The sequence below is a fragment of the Ambystoma mexicanum genome, chromosome 8 (assembly GCF_040938575.1).
Source record: "Ambystoma mexicanum isolate Mex_15411 chromosome 8, UKY_AmexF1_1, whole genome shotgun sequence".
NCBI classification, from domain to species: Eukaryota; Metazoa; Chordata; class Amphibia; order Caudata; family Ambystomatidae; genus Ambystoma; species Ambystoma mexicanum.
The window spans coordinates 730,510,692-730,523,198 of NC_090929.1; the positions used below are offsets into that span (position 1 = coordinate 730,510,692).

The 12,507-nt window shown below is 46.7% G+C and overlaps 21 non-coding genes and 19 pseudogenes across 21 annotated transcripts; all 40 read left to right on the forward strand.

Moving 5' to 3' along the window:
* The first annotated feature begins 420 nt into the window (after positions 1-420).
* LOC138478772 (5S ribosomal RNA) lies at positions 421-539 on the forward strand. Its single transcript, XR_011272608.1, has one exon. It is a non-coding gene; the product is annotated as a 5S ribosomal RNA (ribosomal RNA).
* Positions 540-645: 106 nt separating this feature from the next.
* Positions 646-764, forward strand: LOC138480226 (5S ribosomal RNA). The gene has a single exon (XR_011273927.1). It is a non-coding gene; the product is annotated as a 5S ribosomal RNA (ribosomal RNA).
* A 106-nt stretch (positions 765-870) lies between these two features.
* LOC138477187 (5S ribosomal RNA) lies at positions 871-989 on the forward strand. Its single transcript, XR_011271169.1, has one exon. It is a non-coding gene; the product is annotated as a 5S ribosomal RNA (ribosomal RNA).
* Positions 990-1,453: 464 nt separating this feature from the next.
* Positions 1,454-1,562, forward strand: LOC138474409 (5S ribosomal RNA; annotated as a pseudogene).
* A 106-nt stretch (positions 1,563-1,668) lies between these two features.
* Positions 1,669-1,787, forward strand: LOC138480154 (5S ribosomal RNA). Its single transcript, XR_011273863.1, has one exon. It is a non-coding gene; the product is annotated as a 5S ribosomal RNA (ribosomal RNA).
* A 106-nt stretch (positions 1,788-1,893) lies between these two features.
* LOC138474733 (5S ribosomal RNA) lies at positions 1,894-2,002 on the forward strand (annotated as a pseudogene).
* Positions 2,003-2,108: 106 nt separating this feature from the next.
* Positions 2,109-2,217, forward strand: LOC138474444 (5S ribosomal RNA; annotated as a pseudogene).
* A 466-nt stretch (positions 2,218-2,683) lies between these two features.
* Positions 2,684-2,802, forward strand: LOC138479236 (5S ribosomal RNA). Its single transcript, XR_011273029.1, has one exon. It is a non-coding gene; the product is annotated as a 5S ribosomal RNA (ribosomal RNA).
* A 106-nt stretch (positions 2,803-2,908) lies between these two features.
* Positions 2,909-3,027, forward strand: LOC138480380 (5S ribosomal RNA). Its single transcript, XR_011274060.1, has one exon. It is a non-coding gene; the product is annotated as a 5S ribosomal RNA (ribosomal RNA).
* A 106-nt stretch (positions 3,028-3,133) lies between these two features.
* Positions 3,134-3,242, forward strand: LOC138474445 (5S ribosomal RNA; annotated as a pseudogene).
* A 106-nt stretch (positions 3,243-3,348) lies between these two features.
* On the forward strand, positions 3,349-3,457 carry LOC138474234 (5S ribosomal RNA; annotated as a pseudogene).
* Positions 3,458-3,920: 463 nt separating this feature from the next.
* Positions 3,921-4,039, forward strand: LOC138477200 (5S ribosomal RNA). Its single transcript, XR_011271181.1, has one exon. It is a non-coding gene; the product is annotated as a 5S ribosomal RNA (ribosomal RNA).
* A 106-nt stretch (positions 4,040-4,145) lies between these two features.
* LOC138477212 (5S ribosomal RNA) lies at positions 4,146-4,264 on the forward strand. The gene has a single exon (XR_011271192.1). It is a non-coding gene; the product is annotated as a 5S ribosomal RNA (ribosomal RNA).
* A 106-nt stretch (positions 4,265-4,370) lies between these two features.
* Positions 4,371-4,479, forward strand: LOC138474448 (5S ribosomal RNA; annotated as a pseudogene).
* A 106-nt stretch (positions 4,480-4,585) lies between these two features.
* LOC138474235 (5S ribosomal RNA) lies at positions 4,586-4,694 on the forward strand (annotated as a pseudogene).
* A 471-nt stretch (positions 4,695-5,165) lies between these two features.
* Positions 5,166-5,284, forward strand: LOC138476257 (5S ribosomal RNA). The gene has a single exon (XR_011270325.1). It is a non-coding gene; the product is annotated as a 5S ribosomal RNA (ribosomal RNA).
* A 106-nt stretch (positions 5,285-5,390) lies between these two features.
* LOC138479225 (5S ribosomal RNA) lies at positions 5,391-5,509 on the forward strand. Its single transcript, XR_011273019.1, has one exon. It is a non-coding gene; the product is annotated as a 5S ribosomal RNA (ribosomal RNA).
* A 106-nt stretch (positions 5,510-5,615) lies between these two features.
* LOC138480252 (5S ribosomal RNA) lies at positions 5,616-5,734 on the forward strand. The gene has a single exon (XR_011273951.1). It is a non-coding gene; the product is annotated as a 5S ribosomal RNA (ribosomal RNA).
* Positions 5,735-5,840: 106 nt separating this feature from the next.
* Positions 5,841-5,949, forward strand: LOC138474449 (5S ribosomal RNA; annotated as a pseudogene).
* A 106-nt stretch (positions 5,950-6,055) lies between these two features.
* Positions 6,056-6,164, forward strand: LOC138474236 (5S ribosomal RNA; annotated as a pseudogene).
* Positions 6,165-6,627: 463 nt separating this feature from the next.
* Positions 6,628-6,746, forward strand: LOC138478773 (5S ribosomal RNA). Its single transcript, XR_011272609.1, has one exon. It is a non-coding gene; the product is annotated as a 5S ribosomal RNA (ribosomal RNA).
* Positions 6,747-6,852: 106 nt separating this feature from the next.
* Positions 6,853-6,971, forward strand: LOC138480227 (5S ribosomal RNA). The gene has a single exon (XR_011273928.1). It is a non-coding gene; the product is annotated as a 5S ribosomal RNA (ribosomal RNA).
* Positions 6,972-7,077: 106 nt separating this feature from the next.
* LOC138477224 (5S ribosomal RNA) lies at positions 7,078-7,196 on the forward strand. Its single transcript, XR_011271203.1, has one exon. It is a non-coding gene; the product is annotated as a 5S ribosomal RNA (ribosomal RNA).
* Positions 7,197-7,660: 464 nt separating this feature from the next.
* LOC138474410 (5S ribosomal RNA) lies at positions 7,661-7,769 on the forward strand (annotated as a pseudogene).
* A 106-nt stretch (positions 7,770-7,875) lies between these two features.
* LOC138480155 (5S ribosomal RNA) lies at positions 7,876-7,994 on the forward strand. Its single transcript, XR_011273864.1, has one exon. It is a non-coding gene; the product is annotated as a 5S ribosomal RNA (ribosomal RNA).
* A 106-nt stretch (positions 7,995-8,100) lies between these two features.
* On the forward strand, positions 8,101-8,209 carry LOC138474736 (5S ribosomal RNA; annotated as a pseudogene).
* A 106-nt stretch (positions 8,210-8,315) lies between these two features.
* Positions 8,316-8,424, forward strand: LOC138474450 (5S ribosomal RNA; annotated as a pseudogene).
* Positions 8,425-8,890: 466 nt separating this feature from the next.
* Positions 8,891-9,009, forward strand: LOC138479237 (5S ribosomal RNA). Its single transcript, XR_011273030.1, has one exon. It is a non-coding gene; the product is annotated as a 5S ribosomal RNA (ribosomal RNA).
* A 106-nt stretch (positions 9,010-9,115) lies between these two features.
* Positions 9,116-9,234, forward strand: LOC138480381 (5S ribosomal RNA). The gene has a single exon (XR_011274061.1). It is a non-coding gene; the product is annotated as a 5S ribosomal RNA (ribosomal RNA).
* A 106-nt stretch (positions 9,235-9,340) lies between these two features.
* LOC138474451 (5S ribosomal RNA) lies at positions 9,341-9,449 on the forward strand (annotated as a pseudogene).
* A 106-nt stretch (positions 9,450-9,555) lies between these two features.
* Positions 9,556-9,664, forward strand: LOC138474238 (5S ribosomal RNA; annotated as a pseudogene).
* A 463-nt stretch (positions 9,665-10,127) lies between these two features.
* On the forward strand, positions 10,128-10,246 carry LOC138477236 (5S ribosomal RNA). Its single transcript, XR_011271214.1, has one exon. It is a non-coding gene; the product is annotated as a 5S ribosomal RNA (ribosomal RNA).
* Positions 10,247-10,352: 106 nt separating this feature from the next.
* LOC138477248 (5S ribosomal RNA) lies at positions 10,353-10,471 on the forward strand. Its single transcript, XR_011271225.1, has one exon. It is a non-coding gene; the product is annotated as a 5S ribosomal RNA (ribosomal RNA).
* Positions 10,472-10,577: 106 nt separating this feature from the next.
* On the forward strand, positions 10,578-10,686 carry LOC138474452 (5S ribosomal RNA; annotated as a pseudogene).
* A 106-nt stretch (positions 10,687-10,792) lies between these two features.
* Positions 10,793-10,901, forward strand: LOC138474239 (5S ribosomal RNA; annotated as a pseudogene).
* A 463-nt stretch (positions 10,902-11,364) lies between these two features.
* On the forward strand, positions 11,365-11,483 carry LOC138479532 (5S ribosomal RNA). Its single transcript, XR_011273298.1, has one exon. It is a non-coding gene; the product is annotated as a 5S ribosomal RNA (ribosomal RNA).
* Positions 11,484-11,589: 106 nt separating this feature from the next.
* Positions 11,590-11,698, forward strand: LOC138474454 (5S ribosomal RNA; annotated as a pseudogene).
* Positions 11,699-11,804: 106 nt separating this feature from the next.
* On the forward strand, positions 11,805-11,923 carry LOC138480253 (5S ribosomal RNA). The gene has a single exon (XR_011273952.1). It is a non-coding gene; the product is annotated as a 5S ribosomal RNA (ribosomal RNA).
* Positions 11,924-12,029: 106 nt separating this feature from the next.
* Positions 12,030-12,138, forward strand: LOC138474455 (5S ribosomal RNA; annotated as a pseudogene).
* A 106-nt stretch (positions 12,139-12,244) lies between these two features.
* Positions 12,245-12,353, forward strand: LOC138474240 (5S ribosomal RNA; annotated as a pseudogene).
* The last annotated feature ends 154 nt before the right edge of the window (positions 12,354-12,507 follow it).

Sequence of the window (12,507 nt, forward strand, 5' to 3'; positions counted from 1 at the left end):
TTTTCAAATTTGGTATGTTTCCAAAATAATTTTATCCCGTTTTATAGCGGAAATGTTGGACAACATTATGAGGGCTGGAGCTACCTATTTACATATAATTAGCATACAGGTAGTGTGTTCATGGGTAATAAATCGACTTTCACATGTAATGCAGTACAGAGAATATTGAGTCCTTCAAGAGGCATGAAAGAAAGCCGTTATTGTGTTGATTGTTCTCTCCACCTCCCTGCAACAGAAACAGGATGGATGGATTAAAGTTATCCTACCAGACATAGGAGTCCTGAATGGGCCCACCAGTCTTATATATCTCGCCTGATCGAGCCTGATCGAGCGATGAGCGTGGTATCATGTTGCAAGTGGCTGCATGGCTTAGCTTACTAAATGCAAATGCATAAGAGTAATATTCTTAGCATTTCTAGAGCTTACGGCCACACCACACTGAATGTGCCCGATCTCGTCTGATCTCGGAAGCTAAGCAGTGTCGGGCCTAGTTAGTACCTGGATGGGAGACCGCCTGGGAATACCAGGTGCTGTAGGCTTTTTTGTGCTCCAAGTTCAGGAAGTGAGCCATTTCTCAATTGCCTTTCAAAACTGCAAGGTCTAGCCGACTAGATGCTTAAAAGTACAAAACTCACTAGGCCCAGAGCCTACGGCCACACCACACTGAATGCGCCCGATCTCGTCTGATCTTGGAAGCTAAGCAGTGTCGGGCCTAGTTAGTACCTGGATGGGAGACCGCCTGGGAATACCAGTTGCTGTAGGCTTTTTTGTGCTCCAAGTTCAGGAAGTGAGCCATTTCTCAATTGCCTTTCAAAACTGCAAGGTCTAGCCGACTAGATGCTTAAAAGTACAAAACTCACTAGGCCCAGAGCCTACGGCCACACCACACTGAATGCGCCCGATCTCGTCTGATCTCGGAAGCTAAGCAGTGTCGGGCCTAGTTAGTACCTGGATGGGAGACCGCCTGGGAATACCAGGTGCTGTAGGCTATTTTGTGCTCCATGATTAGTAATTGCACAACTTCTCAATTACTTTTCAAATTTGGTATGTTTCCAAAATAATTTTATCCCGTTTTATAGCGGAAATGTTGGACAACATTATGAGGGCTGGAGCTACCTATTTACATATAATTAGCATACAGGTAGTGTGTTCATGGGTAATAAATCGACTTTCACATGTAATGCAGTACAGAGAATATTGAGTCCTTCAAGAGGCATGAAAGAAAGCCGTTATTGTGTTGATTGTTCTCTCCACCTCCCTGCAACAGAAACAGGATGGATGGATTAAAGTTATCCTACCAGACATAGGAGTCCTGAATGGGCCCACCAGTCTTATATATCTCGCCTGATCGAGCCCTGATCGAGCGATGAGCGTGGTATCATGTTGCAAGTGGCTGCATGGCTTAGCTTACTAAATGCAAATGCATAAGAGTAATATTCTTAGCATTACTAGAGCCTACGGCCACACCACACTGAATGCGCCTGATCTCGGAAGCTAAGCAGTGTCGGGCCTAGTTAGTACCTGGATGGGAGACTGCCTGGGAATACCAGGTGCTGTAGGCTTTTTTGTGCTCCAAGTTCAGGAAGTGAGCCATTTCTCAATTGCCTTTCAAAACTGCAAGGTCTAGCCGACTAGATGCTTAAAAGTACAAAACTCACTAGGCCCAGAGCCTACGGCCACACCACACTGAATGCGCCCGATCTCGTCTGATTTCGGAAGCTAAGCAGTGTCAGGCCTAGTTAGTACCTGGGTGGGAGACCGCCTGGGAATACCAGGTGCTGTAGGCTTTTTTGTGCTCCAAGTTCAGGAAGTGAGCCATTTCTCAATTGCCTTTCAAAACTGCAAGGTCTAGCCGACTAGATGCTTAAAAGTACAAAACTCACTAGGCCCAGAGCCTACGGCCACACCACACTGAATGCGTCTGATCTCGGAAGCTAAGCGGTGTCGGGTCTAGTTAGTACCTGGATGGGAGACCGCCTGGGAATACCAGGTGCTGTAGGCTTTTTTGTGCTCCAAGTTCAGGAAGTGAGCCATTTCTCAATTGCCTTTCAAAACTGCAAGGTCTAGCCGACTAGATGCTTAAAAGTACAAAACTCACTAGGCCCTGAGCCTACGGCCACACCACACTGAATGCGTCTGATCTCGGAAGCTAAGCAGTGTCGGGCCTAGTTAGTACCTGGATGGGAGACCGCCTGGGAATACCAGGTGCTGTAGGCTATTTTGTGCTCCATGATTAGTAATTGCACAACTTCTCAATTACTTTTCAAATTTGGTATGTTTCCAAAATAATTTTATCCCGTTTTATAGCGGAAATGTTGGACAACATTATGAGGGCTGGAGCTACCTATTTACATATAATTAGCATACAGGTAGTGTGTTCATGGGTAATAAATCGACTTTCACATGTAATGCAGTACAGAGAATATTGAGTCCTTCAAGAGGCATGAAAGAAAGCCGTTATTGTGTTGATTGTTCTCTCCACCTCCCTGCAACAGAAACAGGATGGATGGATTAAAGTTATCCTACCAGACATAGGAGTCCTGAATGGGCCCACCAGTCTTATATATCTCGCCTGATCGAGCCTGATGATCGAGCGATGAGCGTGGTATCATGTTGCAAGTGGCTGCATGGCTTAGCTTACTAAATGCAAATGCATAAGAGTAATATTCTTAGCATTTCTAGAGCCTACGGCCACACCACACTGAATGCGCCTGATCTCGTCTGATCTCGGAAGGTAAGCAGTGTCGGGCCTAGTTAGTACCTGGATGGGAGACCGCCTGGGAATACCAGGTGCTGTAGGCTTTTTTGTGCTCCAAGTTCAGGAAGTGAGCCATTTCTCAATTGCCTTTCAAAACTGCAAGGTCTAGCCGACTAGATGCTTAAAAGTACAAAACTCACTAGGCCCAGAGCCTATGGCCACACCACACTGAATGCGCCCGATCTCGTCTGATCTCGGAAGCTAAGCAGTGTCGGGCCTAGTTAGTACCTGGATGGGAGACAGCCTGGGAATAACAGGTGCTGTAGGCTTTTTTGTGCTCCAAGTTCAGGAAGTGAGCCATTTCTCAATTGCCTTTCAAAACTGCAAGGTCTAGCCGACTAGATGCTTAAAAGTACAAAACTCACTAGGACCAGAGCCTACGGCCACACCACACTGAATGCGTCTGATCTCGGAAGCTAAGCAGTGTCGGGCCTAGTTAGTACCTGGATGGGAGACCGCCTGGGAATACCAGGTGCTGTAGGCTTTTTTGTGCTCCAAGTTCAGGAAGTGAGCCATTTCTCAATTGCCTTTCAAAACTGCAAGGTCTAGCCGACTAGATGCTTAAAAGTACAAAACTCACTAGGCCCAGAGCCTACGGCCACACCACACTGAATGCGCCTGATCTCGGAAGCTAAGCAGTGTCGGGCCTAGTTAGTACCTGGATGGGAGACCGCCTGGGAATACCAGGTGCTGTAGGCTATTTTGTGCTCCATGATTAGTAATTGCACAACTTCTCAATTACTTTTCAAATTTGGTATGTTTCCAAAATAATTTTATCCCGTTTTATAGCGGAAATGTTGGACAACATTATGAGGGCTGGAGCTACCTATTTACATATAATTAGCATACAGGTAGTGTGTTCATGGGTAATAAATCGACTTTCACATGTAATGCAGTACAGAGAATATTGAGTCCTTCAAGAGGCATGAAAGAAAGCCGTTATTGTGTTGATTGTTCTCTCCACCTCCCTGCAACAGAAACAGGATGGATGGATTAAAGTTATCCTACCAGACATAGGAGTCCTGAATGGGCCCACCAGTCTTATATATCTCGCCTGATCGAGCCTGATCGAGCGATGAGCGTGGTATCATGTTGCAAGTGGCTGCATGGCTTAGCTTACTAAATGCAAATGCATAAGAGTAATATTCTTAACATTTCTAGAGCCTACGGCCACACCACACTGAATGCGCCCGATCTCGTCTGATCTCGGAAGCTAAGCAGTGTCGGGCCTAGTTAGTACCTGGATGGGAGACCGCCTGGGAATACCAGGTGCTGTAGGCTTTTTTGTGCTCCAAGTTCAGGAAGTGAGCCATTTCTCAATTGCCTTTCAAAACTGCAAGGTCTAGCCGACTAGATGCTTAAAAGTACAAAACTCACTAGGCCCAGAGCCTACGGCCACACCACACTGAATGCGCCCGATCTCGTCTGATCTCGGAAGCTAAGCAGTGTCGGGCCTAGTTAGTACCTGGATGGGAGACCGCCTGGGAATACCAGGTGCTGTAGGCTTTTTTGTGCTCCAAGTTCAGGAAGTGAGCCATTTCTCAATTGCCTTTCAAAACTGCAAGGTCTAGCCGACTAGATGCTTAAAAGTACAAAACTCACTAGGACCAGAGCCTACGGCCACACCACACTGAATGCGTCTGATCTCGGAAGCTAAGCAGTGTCGGGCCTAGTTAGTACCTGGATGGGAGACCGCCTGGGAATACCAGGTGCTGTAGGCTTTTTTGTGCTCCAAGTTCAGGAAGTGAGCCATTTCTCAATTGCCTTTCAAAACTGCAAGGTATAGCCGACTAGATGCTTAAAAGTACAAAACTCACTAGGCCCAGAGCCTACGGCCACACCACACTGAATGCGCCTGATCTCGGAAGCTAAGCAGTGTCGGGCCTAGTTAGTACCTGGATGGGAGACCGCCTGGGAATACCAGGTGCTGTAGGCTATTTTGTGCTCCATGATTAGTAATTGCACAACTTCTCAATTACTTTTCAAATTTGGTATGTTTCCAAAATAATTTTATCCCGTTTTATAGCGGAAATGTTGGACAACATTATGAGGGCTGGAGCTACCTATTTACATATAATTAGCATACAGGTAGTGTGTTCATGGGTAATAAATCGACTTTCACATGTAATGCAGTACAGAGAATATTGAGTCCTTCAAGAGGCATGAAAGAAAGCCGTTATTGTGTTGATTGTTCTCTCCACCTCCCTGCAACAGAAACAGGATGGATGGATTAAAGTTATCCTACCAGACATAGGAGTCCTGAATGGGCCCACCAGTCTTATATATCTCGCCTGATCGAGCGATCGAGCCTGATCGAGCGATGAGCGTGGTATCATGTTGCAAGTGGCTGCATGGCTTAGCTTACTAAATGCAAATGCATAAGAGTAATATTCTTAGCATTTCTAGAGCCTACGGCCACACCACACTGAATGCGCCCGATCTCGTCTGATCTCGGAAGCTAAGCAGTGTCGGGCCTAGTTAGTACCTGGATGGGAGACCTCCTGGGAATACCAGGTGCTGTAGGCTTTTTTGTGCTCCAAGTTCAGGAAGTGAGCCATTTCTCAATTGCCTTTCAAAACTGCAAGGTCTAGCCGACTAGATGCTTAAAAGTACAAAACTCACTAGGCCCAGAGCCTACGGCCACACCACACTGAATGCGCCCGATCTCGTCTGATCTCGGAAGCTAAGCAGTGTCGGGCCTAGTTAGTACCTGGATGGGAGACCGCCTGGGAATACCATGTGCTGTAGGCTTTTTTGTGCTCCAAGTTCAGGAAGTGAGCCATTTCTCAATTGCCTTTCAAAACTGAAAGGTCTAGCCGACTAGATGCTTAAAAGTACAAAACTCACTAGGACCAGAGCCTACGGCCACACCACACTGAATGCGCCCGATCTCGTCTGATCTCGGAAGCTAAGCAGTGTCGGGCCTAGTTAGTACCTGGATGGGAGACAGCCTGGGAATAACAGGTGCTGTAGGCTTTTTTGTGCTCCAAGTTCAGGAAGTGAGCCATTTCTCAATTGCCTTTCAAAACTGCAAGGTCTAGCCGACTAGATGCTTAAAAGTACAAAACTCACTAGGACCAGAGCCTACGGCCACACCACACTGAATGCGTCTGATCTCGGAAGCTAAGCAGTGTCGGGCCTAGTTAGTACCTGGATGGGAGACCGCCTGGGAATACCAGGTGCTGTAGGCTTTTTTGTGCTCCAAGTTCAGGAAGTGAGCCATTTCTCAATTGCCTTTCAAAACTGCAAGGTCTAGCCGACTAGATGCTTAAAAGTACAAAACTCACTAGGCCCAGAGCCTACGGCCACACCACACTGAATGCGCCTGATCTCGGAAGCTAAGCAGTGTCGGGCCTAGTTAGTACCTGGATGGGAGACCGCCTGGGAATACCAGGTGCTGTAGGCTATTTTGTGCTCCATGATTAGTAATTGCACAACTTCTCAATTACTTTTCAAATTTGGTATGTTTCCAAAATAATTTTATCCCGTTTTATAGCGGAAATGTTGGACAACATTATGAGGGCTGGAGCTACCTATTTACATATAATTAGCATACAGGTAGTGTGTTCATGGGTAATAAATCGACTTTCACATGTAATGCAGTACAGAGAATATTGAGTCCTTCAAGAGGCATGAAAGAAAGCCGTTATTGTGTTGATTGTTCTCTCCACCTCCCTGCAACAGAAACAGGATGGATGGATTAAAGTTATCCTACCAGACATAGGAGTCCTGAATGGGCCCACCAGTCTTATATATCTCGCCTGATCGAGCCTGATCGAGCGATGAGCGTGGTATCATGTTGCAAGTGGCTGCATGGCTTAGCTTACTAAATGCAAATGCATAAGAGTAATATTCTTAGCATTTCTAGAGCTTACGGCCACACCACACTGAATGTGCCCGATCTCGTCTGATCTCGGAAGCTAAGCAGTGTCGGGCCTAGTTAGTACCTGGATGGGAGACCGCCTGGGAATACCAGGTGCTGTAGGCTTTTTTGTGCTCCAAGTTCAGGAAGTGAGCCATTTCTCAATTGCCTTTCAAAACTGCAAGGTCTAGCCGACTAGATGCTTAAAAGTACAAAACTCACTAGGCCCAGAGCCTACGGCCACACCACACTGAATGCGCCCGATCTCGTCTGATCTTGGAAGCTAAGCAGTGTCGGGCCTAGTTAGTACCTGGATGGGAGACCGCCTGGGAATACCAGTTGCTGTAGGCTTTTTTGTGCTCCAAGTTCAGGAAGTGAGCCATTTCTCAATTGCCTTTCAAAACTGCAAGGTCTAGCCGACTAGATGCTTAAAAGTACAAAACTCACTAGGCCCAGAGCCTACGGCCACACCACACTGAATGCGCCCGATCTCGTCTGATCTCGGAAGCTAAGCAGTGTCGGGCCTAGTTAGTACCTGGATGGGAGACCGCCTGGGAATACCAGGTGCTGTAGGCTATTTTGTGCTCCATGATTAGTAATTGCACAACTTCTCAATTACTTTTCAAATTTGGTATGTTTCCAAAATAATTTTATCCCGTTTTATAGCGGAAATGTTGGACAACATTATGAGGGCTGGAGCTACCTATTTACATATAATTAGCATACAGGTAGTGTGTTCATGGGTAATAAATCGACTTTCACATGTAATGCAGTACAGAGAATATTGAGTCCTTCAAGAGGCATGAAAGAAAGCCGTTATTGTGTTGATTGTTCTCTCCACCTCCCTGCAACAGAAACAGGATGGATGGATTAAAGTTATCCTACCAGACATAGGAGTCCTGAATGGGCCCACCAGTCTTATATATCTCGCCTGATCGAGCCCTGATCGAGCGATGAGCGTGGTATCATGTTGCAAGTGGCTGCATGGCTTAGCTTACTAAATGCAAATGCATAAGAGTAATATTCTTAGCATTACTAGAGCCTACGGCCACACCACACTGAATGCGCCTGATCTCGGAAGCTAAGCAGTGTCGGGCCTAGTTAGTACCTGGATGGGAGACTGCCTGGGAATACCAGGTGCTGTAGGCTTTTTTGTGCTCCAAGTTCAGGAAGTGAGCCATTTCTCAATTGCCTTTCAAAACTGCAAGGTCTAGCCGACTAGATGCTTAAAAGTACAAAACTCACTAGGCCCAGAGCCTACGGCCACACCACACTGAATGCGCCCGATCTCGTCTGATTTCGGAAGCTAAGCAGTGTCAGGCCTAGTTAGTACCTGGGTGGGAGACCGCCTGGGAATACCAGGTGCTGTAGGCTTTTTTGTGCTCCAAGTTCAGGAAGTGAGCCATTTCTCAATTGCCTTTCAAAACTGCAAGGTCTAGCCGACTAGATGCTTAAAAGTACAAAACTCACTAGGCCCAGAGCCTACGGCCACACCACACTGAATGCGTCTGATCTCGGAAGCTAAGCGGTGTCGGGTCTAGTTAGTACCTGGATGGGAGACCGCCTGGGAATACCAGGTGCTGTAGGCTTTTTTGTGCTCCAAGTTCAGGAAGTGAGCCATTTCTCAATTGCCTTTCAAAACTGCAAGGTCTAGCCGACTAGATGCTTAAAAGTACAAAACTCACTAGGCCCTGAGCCTACGGCCACACCACACTGAATGCGTCTGATCTCGGAAGCTAAGCAGTGTCGGGCCTAGTTAGTACCTGGATGGGAGACCGCCTGGGAATACCAGGTGCTGTAGGCTATTTTGTGCTCCATGATTAGTAATTGCACAACTTCTCAATTACTTTTCAAATTTGGTATGTTTCCAAAATAATTTTATCCCGTTTTATAGCGGAAATGTTGGACAACATTATGAGGGCTGGAGCTACCTATTTACATATAATTAGCATACAGGTAGTGTGTTCATGGGTAATAAATCGACTTTCACATGTAATGCAGTACAGAGAATATTGAGTCCTTCAAGAGGCATGAAAGAAAGCCGTTATTGTGTTGATTGTTCTCTCCACCTCCCTGCAACAGAAACAGGATGGATGGATTAAAGTTATCCTACCAGACATAGGAGTCCTGAATGGGCCCACCAGTCTTATATATCTCGCCTGATCGAGCCTGATGATCGAGCGATGAGCGTGGTATCATGTTGCAAGTGGCTGCATGGCTTAGCTTACTAAATGCAAATGCATAAGAGTAATATTCTTAGCATTTCTAGAGCCTACGGCCACACCACACTGAATGCGCCTGATCTCGTCTGATCTCGGAAGGTAAGCAGTGTCGGGCCTAGTTAGTACCTGGATGGGAGACCGCCTGGGAATACCAGGTGCTGTAGGCTTTTTTGTGCTCCAAGTTCAGGAAGTGAGCCATTTCTCAATTGCCTTTCAAAACTGCAAGGTCTAGCCGACTAGATGCTTAAAAGTACAAAACTCACTAGGCCCAGAGCCTATGGCCACACCACACTGAATGCGCCCGATCTCGTCTGATCTCGGAAGCTAAGCAGTGTCGGGCCTAGTTAGTACCTGGATGGGAGACAGCCTGGGAATAACAGGTGCTGTAGGCTTTTTTGTGCTCCAAGTTCAGGAAGTGAGCCATTTCTCAATTGCCTTTCAAAACTGCAAGGTCTAGCCGACTAGATGCTTAAAAGTACAAAACTCACTAGGACCAGAGCCTACGGCCACACCACACTGAATGCGTCTGATCTCGGAAGCTAAGCAGTGTCGGGCCTAGTTAGTACCTGGATGGGAGACCGCCTGGGAATACCAGGTGCTGTAGGCTTTTTTGTGCTCCAAGTTCAGGAAGTGAGCCATTTCTCAATTGCCTTTCAAAACTGCAAGGTCTAGCCGACTAGATGCTTAAAAGTACAAAACTCACTAGGCCCAGAGCCTACGGCCACACCACACTGAATGCGCCTGATCTCGGAAGCTAAGCAGTGTCGGGCCTAGTTAGTACCTGGATGGGAGACCGCCTGGGAATACCAGGTGCTGTAGGCTATTTTGTGCTCCATGATTAGTAATTGCACAACTTCTCAATTACTTTTCAAATTTGGTATGTTTCCAAAATAATTTTATCCCGTTTTATAGCGGAAATGTTGGACAACATTATGAGGGCTGGAGCTACCTATTTACATATAATTAGCATACAGGTAGTGTGTTCATGGGTAATAAATCGACTTTCACATGTAATGCAGTACAGAGAATATTGAGTCCTTCAAGAGGCATGAAAGAAAGCCGTTATTGTGTTGATTGTTCTCTCCACCTCCCTGCAACAGAAACAGGATGGATGGATTAAAGTTATCCTACCAGACATAGGAGTCCTGAATGGGCCCACCAGTCTTATATATCTCGCCTGATCGAGCCTGATCGAGCGATGAGCGTGGTATCATGTTGCAAGTGGCTGCATGGCTTAGCTTACTAAATGCAAATGCATAAGAGTAATATTCTTAACATTTCTAGAGCCTACGGCCACACCACACTGAATGCGCCCGATCTCGTCTGATCTCGGAAGCTAAGCAGTGTCGGGCCTAGTTAGTACCTGGATGGGAGACCGCCTGGGAATACCAGGTGCTGTAGGCTTTTTTGTGCTCCAAGTTCAGGAAGTGAGCCATTTCTCAATTGCCTTTCAAAACTGCAAGGTCTAGCCGACTAGATGCTTAAAAGTACAAAACTCACTAGGCCCAGAGCCTACGGCCACACCACACTGAATGCGCCCGATCTCGTCTGATCTCGGAAGCTAAGCAGTGTCGGGCCTAGTTAGTACCTGGATGGGAGACCGCCTGGGAATACCAGGTGCTGTAGGCTTTTTTGTGCTCCAAGTTCAGGAAGTGAGCCATTTCTCAATTGCCTTTCAAAACTGCAAGGTCTAGCCGACTAGATGCTTAAAAGTACAAAACTCACTAGGACCAGAGCCTACGGCCACACCACACTGAATGCGTCTGATCTCGGAAGCTAAGCAGTGTCGGGCCTAGTTAGTACCTGGATGGGAGACCGCCTGGGAATACCAGGTGCTGTAGGCTTTTTTGTGCTCCAAGTTCAGGAAGTGAGCCATTTCTCAATTGCCTTTCAAAACTGCAAGGTATAGCCGACTAGATGCTTAAAAGTACAAAACTCACTAGGCCCAGAGCCTACGGCCACACCACACTGAATGCGCCTGATCTCGGAAGCTAAGCAGTGTCGGGCCTAGTTAGTACCTGGATGGGAGACCGCCTGGGAATACCAGGTGCTGTAGGCTATTTTGTGCTCCATGATTAGTAATTGCACAACTTCTCAATTACTTTTCAAATTTGGTATGTTTCCAAAATAATTTTATCCCGTTTTATAGCGGAAATGTTGGACAACATTATGAGGGCTGGAGCTACCTATTTACATATAATTAGCATACAGGTAGTGTGTTCATGGGTAATAAATCGACTTTCACATGTAATGCAGTACAGAGAATATTGAGTCCTTCAAGAGGCATGAAAGAAAGCCGTTATTGTGTTGATTGTTCTCTCCACCTCCCTGCAACAGAAACAGGATGGATGGATTAAAGTTATCCTACCAGACATAGGAGTCCTGAATGGGCCCACCAGTCTTATATATCTCGCCTGATCGAGCCTGATCGAGCGATGAGCGTGGTATCATGTTGCAAGTGGCTGCATGGCTTAGCTTACTAAATGCAAATGCATAAGAGTAATATTCTTAGCATTTCTAGAGCCTATGGCCACACCACACTGAATGCGCCCGATCTTGTCTGATCTCGGAAGCTAAGCAGTGTCGGGCCTAGTTAGTACCTGGATGGGAGACCGCCTGGGAATACCAGGTGCTGTAGGCTTTTTTGTGCTCCAAGTTCAGGAAGTGAGCCATTTCTCAATTGCCTTTCAAAACTGCAAGGTCTAGCCGACTAGATGCTTAAAAGTACAAAACTCACTAGGCCCAGAGCCTACGGCCACACCACACTGAATGCGTCTGATCTCGGAAGCTAAGCAGTGTCGGGCCTAGTTAGTACCTGGATGGGAGACCGCCTGGGAATACCAGGTGCTGTAGGCTTTTTTGTGCTCCAAGTTCAGGAAGTGAGCCATTTCTCAATTGCCTTTCAAAACTGCAAGGTCTAGCCGACTAGATGCTTAAAAGTACAAAACTCACTAGGACCAGAGCCTACGGCCACACCACACTGAATGCGCCCGATCTCGTCTGATCTCGGAAGCTAAGCAGTGTCGGGCCTAGTTAGTACCTGGATGGGAGACAGCCTGGGAATAACAGGTGCTGTAGGCTTTTTTGTGCTCCAAGTTCAGGAAGTGAGCCATTTCTCAATTGCCTTTCAAAACTGCAAGGTCTAGCCGACTAGATGCTTAAAAGTACAAAACTCACTAGGACCAGAGCCTACGGCCACACCACACTGAATGCGTCTGATCTCGGAAGCTAAGCAGTGTCGGGCCTAGTTAGTACCTGGATGGGAGACCGCCTGGGAATACCAGGTGCTGTAGGCTTTTTTGTGCTCCAAGTTCAGGAAGTGAGCCATTTCTCAATTGCCTTTCAAAACTGCAAGGTCTAGCCGACTAGATGCTTAAAAGTACAAAACTCACTAGGCCCAGAGCCTACGGCCACACCACACTGAATGCGCCTGATCTCGGAAGCTAAGCAGTGTCGGGCCTAGTTAGTACCTGGATGGGAGACCGCCTGGGAATACCAGGTGCTGTAGGCTATTTTGTGCTCCATGATTAGTAATTGCACAACTTCTCAATTACTTTTCAAATTTGGTATGTTTCCAAAATAATTTTATCCCATTTTATAGCGGAAATGTTGGACAACATTATGAGGGCTGGAGCTACCTATTTACATATAATTAGCATACAGGT